This window comes from Agelaius tricolor, unplaced genomic scaffold (genome assembly GCF_023055355.1).
Source record: "Agelaius tricolor isolate 1412-34295 unplaced genomic scaffold, bAgeTri1.0.p SCAF_6, whole genome shotgun sequence".
NCBI classification, from domain to species: domain Eukaryota; kingdom Metazoa; phylum Chordata; class Aves; order Passeriformes; family Icteridae; genus Agelaius; species Agelaius tricolor.
Window position 1 is genome coordinate 23962590 of NW_027269266.1, and position 10671 is coordinate 23973260.

Here is a 10671-nt window from a genome sequence, read left to right on the forward strand (position 1 = left end):
TACTTCAACTGTAGCTCACATGGATAGTAGAACCTGTTTATTACAGATGGAATATGGGTATAGCACTGCCTTGTCTTTCTTAACAAAAAGCCTGAAGCATGAGTATGAACAACTTATTCTTCTAAGAAACAGTGGCTTAATAATGAAATTCCATAATTGAATATATTATTAATATTACATGGATGCTACAGAATATGTGCAGTAATTTTCATAAGGATTATATTCTATTATAATGACAATATATTGATAAAATTAAAATTAGAATATTTAAATGAGTGATTCAACATATTTTTAGAGACTACTGAACTAAATTAAATACCGAATTAAAACTGATTTACACAAAAAAGCATGTGATTTACAAAAAATAATTGTAAATATCATTTATAATGAAGACAATATGTTAAATGTAAAAATCCTTCCTAAATCTTCTTTTCAAGTCCATCAAGCAGTTACATATACTGAAACCATAAGTGCAGTCCTCTAAAACTAGAGAGGAAATAACAAAGTCTCTTACCTTTGAAGGCATCCAGAAAGCAAATTGTGGATTAAAAAAGTTTTCAGTGTAGAAAATATGTCCTGTAGGTCATACTGGAAAATACCATTTGTTAACCAAAATAAAGCAATCTACAAATAAATAGCCTATCCACTTGTAAGTTTTCTTTTATTGCTGCTGTTTAGTTGGCCAAAGTTTAAATGAAGACAGTTGGGCACTTGGCCAATGCTGAGCCAGAGACTGAGCCATTTCATTAAAGGGACAATGTCAGTCTGGGAGCACAAGTGTTTTCCCACTTCCAGTAACTGTACTTTTAAATTTAAAAACCCCACTCTTAAACATCTTTACCTTTCACTCTGCCAGTCACATGTCTTCAGCTTGCCTGTGCTAATGTTGGAGCACAGGCTATATCAGAAATGTGAGAGCAGTACATCACTTCCAGGCTTGAGCTGAAGTCTGACCTGATGGTTTGAGAGGCTGCCAGGACTGCAGGACTCAAAGGTGGTAACTGAAGTAGCAATTACAATAATAAAAGACAACTTAAAAAAAGAAAAAATAAAAAATTCTTTTTGAGCTGGCTTCCTCAGAAATTTTTCCTGCTTTTAAAATCCTCTGAGAGATCAGATGCAGACATGGTATCTAAAAGGTGGTCATGCAGGCAGCTTACAGAATGTTGCATGGAAATTATATTTGCTCTATCTACTGGCAGGCTTCAGAGTAAAATTTTGTTATCACAGTGTTAAGTAAAAAAATGGGGTGAGAGAAAGCATGCCAATGATAAGCCTCAAGGAATCAAAACATGGCCCAAGGGAGTTAAGTGCAAATGCTCAGCAGAAGGTAGCAGACAACCCTCAGCAACCCGGTCACAGGGCAGAATCACAGAATATCCTGAGTTGTTGGGACCCACAAGAATGTAGTCCAACTCCTAGCCCTGCACAGGCCAACATCAAAAATCACACCATGTCCCAGAGGAGTTGTCCAAATGTTTCTTGAACTCTTACAGGCTTGGGGTGTGCCCACTTTCCTGGGGAGCCTGTTCCAGTGCCTGTTCCTGGCTGCCAGGACACATTGTCAACTCGTGCTCACCTTGCCATCACCCAGGACCTCTAGAGCCCTTTCCAGCCTCTTGTTCCCCATCTGTCCTTACATGCAAGGTTATCCTGTCTCAGGTGCTGAATCTGGGACTTCATGTTAAACTTTATACAAATGGTGATTGCTGAGCCCTCTAATTTGTCAGACTCTGATGGAGTCAACAGCTCCTCCCAATTCATTATCATCGGCAAATTTACTTAGTATACCTTACAGACCTGTATCCCAATCATTTATAAAAATGTTGAAGAGCACAGGGCTGAAGATAGAGCCTGCAGAACCCCACTAGTGACTGGTCACCAGGTTTGATGTCACCCCATTCACTATAACCCTGTGCTTGACCTCTGAATCACTTGCTCACCCATCACATGGTGTGTTTATCCAGTTGTGTGATTGATATTTTGTCCAAAAGCATCCTGTGAGAGACAATATAAAAAAACTTTACTGAAATCCAAAATCAGCTGAAATCCTTTGATCAGCTAGGTGGGTTACTTTGTCATAAAAGGAAATTAACTTAGACAAGCAGGATATTTCCCTCATGAAGCCATGCTGGTTGTGACCAATGATGACTGCACTGTCCTTCAGGAGTATTTCACTACTTTCACTACTTTATTCTACATAAAATAATCTTATCCATAATTTTACCAGGCACTGATGTGAGACTGACAGACCTATAGTTACCAGAGTAATTGTCTAGATTTTCTTGAAAATTTGGCCAACATTTCACAGCTTCCAGACAACTGAAACCTCTCCAGATTCCCAAGACCATTGAAAAATCATTGAGTGAGGTCTCACAAGGACATCATTCCTTTGAGTACCATGGAATGAATCCCACCAGGCCCTATACACTTAGCAGAATCCAGCTGCAGCAGTAAATACCACACTAGTTCAGGGTTAGCTGGGATATATTGATTAGGAGCTTGTAAGTAAGCCAAGTACATTAAGCTTTTACATAAGCAGAGGACATTTCCTGCTGATTTTAAAAAATGTGGGTGAAAGGGAAAGAAGAGGGAGGAAAAGAATAAGGCACAACTGACCAATGAACATAAAGAAAGCATCTGTCTTCATTAAAGTAGAATGAAGTAGAAACATCCTTCATGTAGCCTGGGTGCATGCTCTCTCTATTGATAAACACTTCCTTAAGCACTCCCTTTCTGCTTCTCCAAAGCTATATCCCTTTATAGAAATCTCTTCAGCTAGAAATACACCTTTGCCAGCACCACTGTCTATTTGTGTGTGCTGTGAGCCATGAGTATGATACCATATGTAACTTTAACTAAATTAAAGGGTGAGACAAATATGAAGGAATTCAAAGAGATCTCAGCTCTTAGAAAAGATGGAGATAACACTAATCTGTTTCTGTTGTGATTTTGGCTGGGGCAGAGTTGATTTTCTCCACAGTAGCTGGTATGGAGCTGTTTTGGATTCATGCTGGAAACAGTGCTGAAAATTCAGGGATATTTCAGCTGTTGCTGAGTAGTGCTTATGCAGGGTCAAGGCCTTTTCTCCTCATCTCACCCCAGAAGGGAGTGGGCTGTAGATACACAAGCAGTTGGCAGTGGGCACAGCCAGGACAGCTGACCCCAGCTGACCCAAGGGATATCCCAGACCATATGCTATCACAATCAGGATATAAAGCTGGAGGAAGCTTGTTTGGAAGGGCCATGGCTCAGTGACTGGCTGGGCATGTGCCAGCTGGTGGTGAGCAATTGTTTTCATTTGCACCAATTTTGTGTTTTTGTTTCTCTTTGCTATTTTCTTTTTCATTACAATATCATTATTGTTATTGGTTAAAAAAATTAATAGGTTAATTAGTTGGAAAAAATTAATAAACTGTTCTTCTCTCAACCCATGTGTTTTCTTATTTTCACCCTTCCAGTTGCATTCCTCCCATCCTGATGAGGGTGGAGAGTAAGCAAGAGGCTGTGCAGTGCTTAGCTGCTGGCTGGGGTTAAGCCATGACAGGTTGCATGTGAGAGCTGTACCTTTGCCCTATGACTGTACACAGTGTCATTCCTACACAGATTTGTCAGTCTGTTCATGGAATTGTGTTAACATGGAATGTACTGAAGGAACATGCTGCTAACAGAACAAAATCCTACCTGCCACCACTGCTCACCCTCTTCACCCAGTTCAAGTGAGGAAGGATTTGCTGGCCCAGCAGCTGCAGCCTCATCCTAAAGGGCTTCCTTCCTAGAAACCTCTACATCATCTCCTGTCAAATATGTGTCATCTTTATTAAGGCTAATTGTCTTAAGTAAATGTTGCCTTCATTACACAGGGAAAACAAAGCTTTTCAATGGAATACAATATTCTACACTAAATATCTGTTAGTGCTACAAATGATAATTGTTGTTAGCACTCAGCATGTTGTAGTAGAGACACTGGTGATGATCAAACATTTCATTAGCAACAAATTAGTCACACAGATCACTCATACTGTTTACATACTTATTCTTACCCTTAATGCATGCTCAGATCAAGACTGCAAACAGCCTATCATATCAACAGCCATGGAAAAAAAAAAAAAAGCTTTTTCCAGCAGTTGGCAAGTTTTATCTGCAGTATGTATTAAAACAGAATTGAATGAATGGATTTCCAGATGCATTCAAAGATTTCTCACTTTTTTGGAGGACCTGCAAACATGACTTTCATCTGGCAGAGATCAGAAAATGTTAACACTTGTGATTTTTAGACATAAGAATTTGACTAGTCAAGTATACATGTACCCTGGTAGAAGCACATGCTATATTTGGACAGTAATGGGGTCAAATTTGGTTGCATTTCTCTGTCTAGAACATCTGTAAATCTGTTACATGTTGGTCTGTAACTTGTCTCTGGGATCAGCCTAAACTCTTCTTTGCTCCTTACTGTGTTTTGGAAGTACAGTAAGAATCTTGACAGTTCCACAACAGGATTGTTGATTTACAATTCAGAGATTTTTAAAATTTTTTTCACTAGTATTTGTAGTATATATTTTCATAGCTTTGTATTTACTTGGAATTCAAATTTGATGGAAGTGATGCCTCCAGATTTACAGCTCTGTTTTAACATTAATACCTCCTGCAAAGCTTGTCAGTACAGCAGCGTTCCAATGGCTGCCCTGAACCACATGCTCTGAACCAGATGCTCAGCATATACAGCTGCCAGCACTACTGAATCTGTCTAAATGCACTCATTACATGACCATACTAAATTCTAGTCTGCAATACAAAATTTCATCTGTACAACTCATTTTGTGTTGCTAGTGAATTTCAAGTTAAAAAGCCTTCAGTACCTGTATATATGCTAAGTCATCTCTTCTACTGGAAAAAAACAATGTATAGCTTTTGTTCCTGGTACATACCTGCACTCCTTGAATACTTCCTGCTATTCTCATTACTGAAACTCAAAAGGTGGTAAAGGAGAAATAAAAAGAGAGAGTTGACAAAGATAAGAAAGAGTTTCTGTATGAAGATAGACAAAGTAAATTATGATTGTGTTGCTTGAAAAGCCACAATGGAATGCCAATTTGATACAATCTATACAATTATGAAAGAAGGTCAGTATTCTAGAGTACATGAATGTAAAATGTCAGAGGAGTTACACTATGGGTCAGTTGGTTTGATGCTATCAATCAAAACTCACTGCCTTAAATTTATATTTTTTGCCCTGGTGTGCTCTTCACTCAATTAGAATGACAATAATTACTATAAAGAATAGTAGATTTTTTTGTTCTCTGGCTAGGAGACATCACTAGTAGGTGCAACTTGAAATAAATATTTTAAACAGTTTTTTAAAATCACTGTTCCTAGTACTAGCTATATATTGACTCAGTGCTGTTGTTATTTACACACTGTGCAAGCAAAGTTGTGATTACTTGCCTTCTAAAAACCAGATTGCAGTGTGTCAAAAGGATCACTTAGTTGCTGAATATTGAAGCTATGAAGACATTTATGCTATTTAAATCCTGCCCTCTGGTGTATCTACATGATAATGCATAATGATAGTAATGATAATACTTCATACTGGGTGCCTCATTCAGCATTTAATCATGAATACACAGCTAGTAAAGGAGGTACTGTCTGGGCAAAACATTTGTGCCCTTGTAATAGAAGGTGGAAGTTAAAGACCAAGATACTAAAAGACTGAGAAACAGCACTTTGAGGAGGGAGGATATGTCCTGAAAAACTGGTTTTACTCCTTAGTTCCTACCTGATCCTGAGATTCAAAATACCCATTTCACACATTCCTCTCTTTTAGATACCCAGATTAAGAGCACCAGTACATCACATGGATCTCCTGAGTACTGCAAAGATAATGAAAGCTAAAAGTGAAAGTATTGGCAAAGCAGTATCAACTACTGAAGTAAGTACAGTTCTAGGTTGTCAGAGAAGTGAAATTACAGTATTGTTGTGTCGCTTACATAGCACTGGCCTGAGAAGTGCTTTGCATTAGTAATAAGGTAAATTATTACTTATATTTGTAAGAAAACAGAGCATGTATCAAAATGGTAACTGTTTACAACAGATTCACTTTACTTCCTGGCAGTCCCATTTCTGAACTTCCACAGTTTCCATTTGGACCAGGCTGTTTTTGTTTTCCTTAAAGAAAAGACAAACACATAGCCCCCAGTGCCCACAACAGAAAAAAAACCCCAAACCAAACCAAAAACCACAAAAACCACAACACCAAAAAACACCCAAAATTCCAATTTAGAATTATCTGTGTAAATGTTTTACTTCACTAACAGCTTAAAGCAAAGATGGCCAAATGTGTTGCTATTGCAGCATCCATTGTGTAGTCACTTTGTGGCTACAAAAAACTGTTGGTTTGAATAAGGGCTTTGGTCAGGCTCAGCAATGTGGAACATTGTTAAAAACCAGCATATTTCATTTTCAAATTCTTTAAACAACCTTTGTAAATCCTCTATTTTCTGAGCTCTCTCTCTAACAGCCTACAGTGATCAAAACTGAAGAGTTACCTTTTATTTCCTGAGCTTTCCTAGAAGACTACGAGCTCTGATATATGAAAAGCCTTGTCCTCTGTAACATATATCCCCCACTTTATCTTTCTACAATCACTTCCACAAATCAATTTTTCAGTTAATAAAATGCAGTAGTTATCTTCAAAAGAAAACAAATGTACCTGTGAAATTCTTGCTGTATTTATTCCAATTCCCCTTGCTCACATTTCTATGCATCCCACTGAATTACAAGTACAGCAACCACCAGTAACATTAATGGAGTAAGTGAAGCCAAGAGTTTTGAACACTTATCCAAGCCTGTGCAGTCGACAAAGGCCACTCTGCCATCAAAAGAAGAGTCACCTTCCTTACTTAAAAGGCTTTTTATGTTGAATACCTCAATTAATGAATGACCAAGGTGAAAGATCTGGTAGGCCAACTGGACCTACTGGATCCTATGAATCTTTTTCACCCCAAAAATATATGGCTTTTGGATACAGTAATTTGCATTATGTTTTTAACATGAAATTGTATAAAATTAAGTGATAATCCCAACATATACAAAGAAAGAAAGTATGATCTGTGCAAACAAAAGAATTTTCAGTAGAATACTAAAGCCTGGAGGAAACAGTCTTGCAACTCATGCCTATGACTTCAGCAATCATGCTGCTAAATCTGTGTAATTTGGAATCTTTATAAAGAGACATACATTTTACATAGACTGAGAGATTTGAACTCCAGCTTCAAGCTCCCTATGGAATGAATACTTTCTTCTCTTACCAAAAATCAGATAAAGCAATACTACCAGGTATGCCTCATGGCATGGAGAAGTACATTATATGTGAAACAGTTTGCTAAGCTTCATCAAGCTTTTGCAAGTTTAAGTAATCATAACCCAAACCAGTGGGTGTTTAAGTAATCATAACCCCCACCAGTGACAGAATATATACTTCTTCTGTAAAGAGAAAAGCAGCAGTAGACTTAGATAACTAAATTAAAAATTGACATGTCTTTAAACCCAGCGTTAACATTGCATTGAAATATACAAAACTCCAGCACTACTAAGGTGTTTCTGCATTCCTGAAATGATTTAGCTATTTTGGCCAGACATGAGGCAAACATAACAAATCTCAAACATTTACATAAACAAAACAAAAAGCCAGCCTTCCAGGAATCAAATATGAAAAAGTATAACAAAGCTGTAGGGAAAAATAGCTTCCACTTAAGATTAAAAAAAAAAATTAACTAACCTTGGTATACCTTGACCTCTTATGAATTTTAATGTATCTTTAAAGAAGAAGATAAGTTCAAAATGGAGTTTCACTGTACGAAGTCTCCACAGTATTAAAAATTCTTAAAGCACTCTGAGATTTGTACATAGAGCAAACTTGGAATACTCTGCAGTCAGAGCAAGGAAAAAAAAATATACATAATCCATAAAGAGAAATTGCTGAAAATAGTTTGAGATACTATGGCATAAAAGCAATTGTTACATATAAATTCACATTAGATATAAGCAGATCTTACAAGGAATATAACAGGGACTGATCATAAGTGCGGGCACCATTTGAGAGGCCAAAAAATGTAGGATTAAAATGAGATTTGATGAAAGTCAGGCTGAATTAGATCCTTAATGATTTGGGGTTTTAAATGTGTAAGTTTATTTAACTATATCAATTAAATTAATTATATCAATTAATTAACTATATCAATTACAAAAAACAATTAAATACAAAAATCACTTGTTATGCAATGGTGATGAAGAGATTAATAATCACCTAGGTACAACCTCAAAATGAAACAAATATTCTGTATTATTTACAAATAAAGATGGTGCTATTGGACAAAGATGCATATGTGGAGACAGCTAGATGCAAACTAAAAGGGTAAATCAGGGCATGGAAAGCAGAAGCAAAGATCCAAGAGTTTACAAGGTTCAGAAACCTTAGAGGAATTCGCAACCTCACTGATGAAATACTGCTTCAGTATTTATTTTGAGATCAACACAGGAAACATAACTTCTGCATGTGGTAGAATGATCAAATATAAAACATCTACATCCCAACAGATCTAGTAACTGTGACACAGTGATCCCTCAGGTGGTAACATTCTTTTGCATCTTGAAACACCAAATAGCTCTTATGTTTCTATTAATTTACTTTGTACCTGTCATTGTACTAAGAGCAGCTACTGCTTAAAAACACCATCTTTCATTTTTAACCTCTCTGAATCTCTCTTGTGCCAAAGACACAGGAAACAGCTCTTCTGCAGCTTGTGAATTTCTTAGCAGTTTATTCAGATCATCATTAGGACTCAAGAAATGAGCAGGATGTCAGATAGTCAAGCTGCTTCTTCCCTAGGACCTGAAAACCTACCCTTAGAATCAAAGTTAGATTATGTGATTATTGCAAGTATTACCTACATTTATAAACTGAACTCCCATACTTTGCCATGGAAAAATGTTATGAACACATCATCTGAAATTCATCTTTGTTAGAAAAAGAACCACCAGTGATTCTTGGAAATCTTGGTGATTCTTAGAAACAGATGTGAAAAAGTCACTATGTTCCACTTCAACAGCTGCAGAGGAAATGGAATAATGAAAATGAAACAGATAAACATGAAAATCCAGTCTGCCAATTTTGCCTTTGACATATGATAGACTACTTAATCTGAATTACTTTTGTATTTTCCCACATGGTTTGGTCTATTTTATTTATCAAAACTGGTGAACTCTTAAAGATTTCTGTTATTAAGGAAAAAACCAGCTTGTTTTATGAAGAAATGGAAGGAATATTGCAACAAAATCTAAAACAACTATTTGTTGCAGCACTAAATGACATTTGTGGCTTAAATTAATGAACCCTGTGAAAAATTAATAAATAAATGTAGTTTGTTATGGAAATTCTCCACTATGCTTCGAGACAAGAAAAAAAGACGACAGACATTAACACAAATGATGTCCAAAGCCACTCCATACACATTTTTAAAGTAAAGGCACTGAATATAGGCAGATTATTGAAAAGATGGATGAACAATGACTTATCATACATTTTCTTAAAAACGTTTTGCTAAGTTATAAAAACATTGGAAAGGCCATTAAAAATTGTATGCTATAATTAAAAAATTAATTAGGAAAATATTTAATAAGGAAGTCAAAGTATATTAATTTCCTTTCTTTTATAAAAAAGGAAGTAAGCAAACCAGCTAAAGTAAGGAGCTAATGTCCTGACTCTAACAGTGCTGAAGAAAACTTTAAAAATGTGATGTTTAAATATTTCCAGGCCAAATATCACTGTTTCTATATGAAGGAAGTTACTTGAGAGACTCTGAAATTAGTAGTACTTCAGTTTATAACTTTTATAACAGACAATTTTAAAGAGCATTGAAAACAAAAAGGAAAAAGGTAACAGCTCACTTCTCCATGGCTTGCAGAAAAACAGGTTGTAAAATCCTAAGCATATAGAAGTGAGGAAATACATTTTTGGTTTTTTTCCAGGTAACTTATATGTATGAAAACTTTATCATTGTGTTATCAAGTAATGGGAAAAGCTGCCCAGAGATGGTACGTAGTGCCCTACCCCTGTGCTTTGGATGTTTTCAGGTCCTCAGAAAGAGGGGACAGAGTGAGACTGGATATGTGGGAGAAACTCTTTGCTGTGAGGGTGGTGAGGCAGTGGCACAGGCTGCCCAGAGAAGCGGGGATGTCCCATCCTTGGAAGTGTTCAAGGCCAGGCTGGACAGGGCTCTGAGCAACGTGATACACTAGGAGCTGTCCTTGGCAGGGGTGTTGGAATTGATACCCTAAATTTCAGCTTTTGTATATTTCATGTATTTGTAATTCTGCAATTCTTTAGTGTATAACTCTAAACTCCATATAGAGTGCGAGCTAATAAGAAACGTAAACAAAAGTGAGGGGGGTGAGCAAACTTAGGTAATGACTTCATTACCTGAAGCTGTAACTGGGAGATTAACCCCCAATATGCAAAGGGATCAAACTTATGAAAGTATGAAAACCTGTGACCTGTGGTCCATTTTTGGGTGTAGCCCCTTGGGGAGTTTCGTCTGCCTTTAAAGTACCTGGAGACCCTTTAATAAATACAACCGCTTTTTATTCTCGTAATTTTGTCTGGTCTCTATTTTT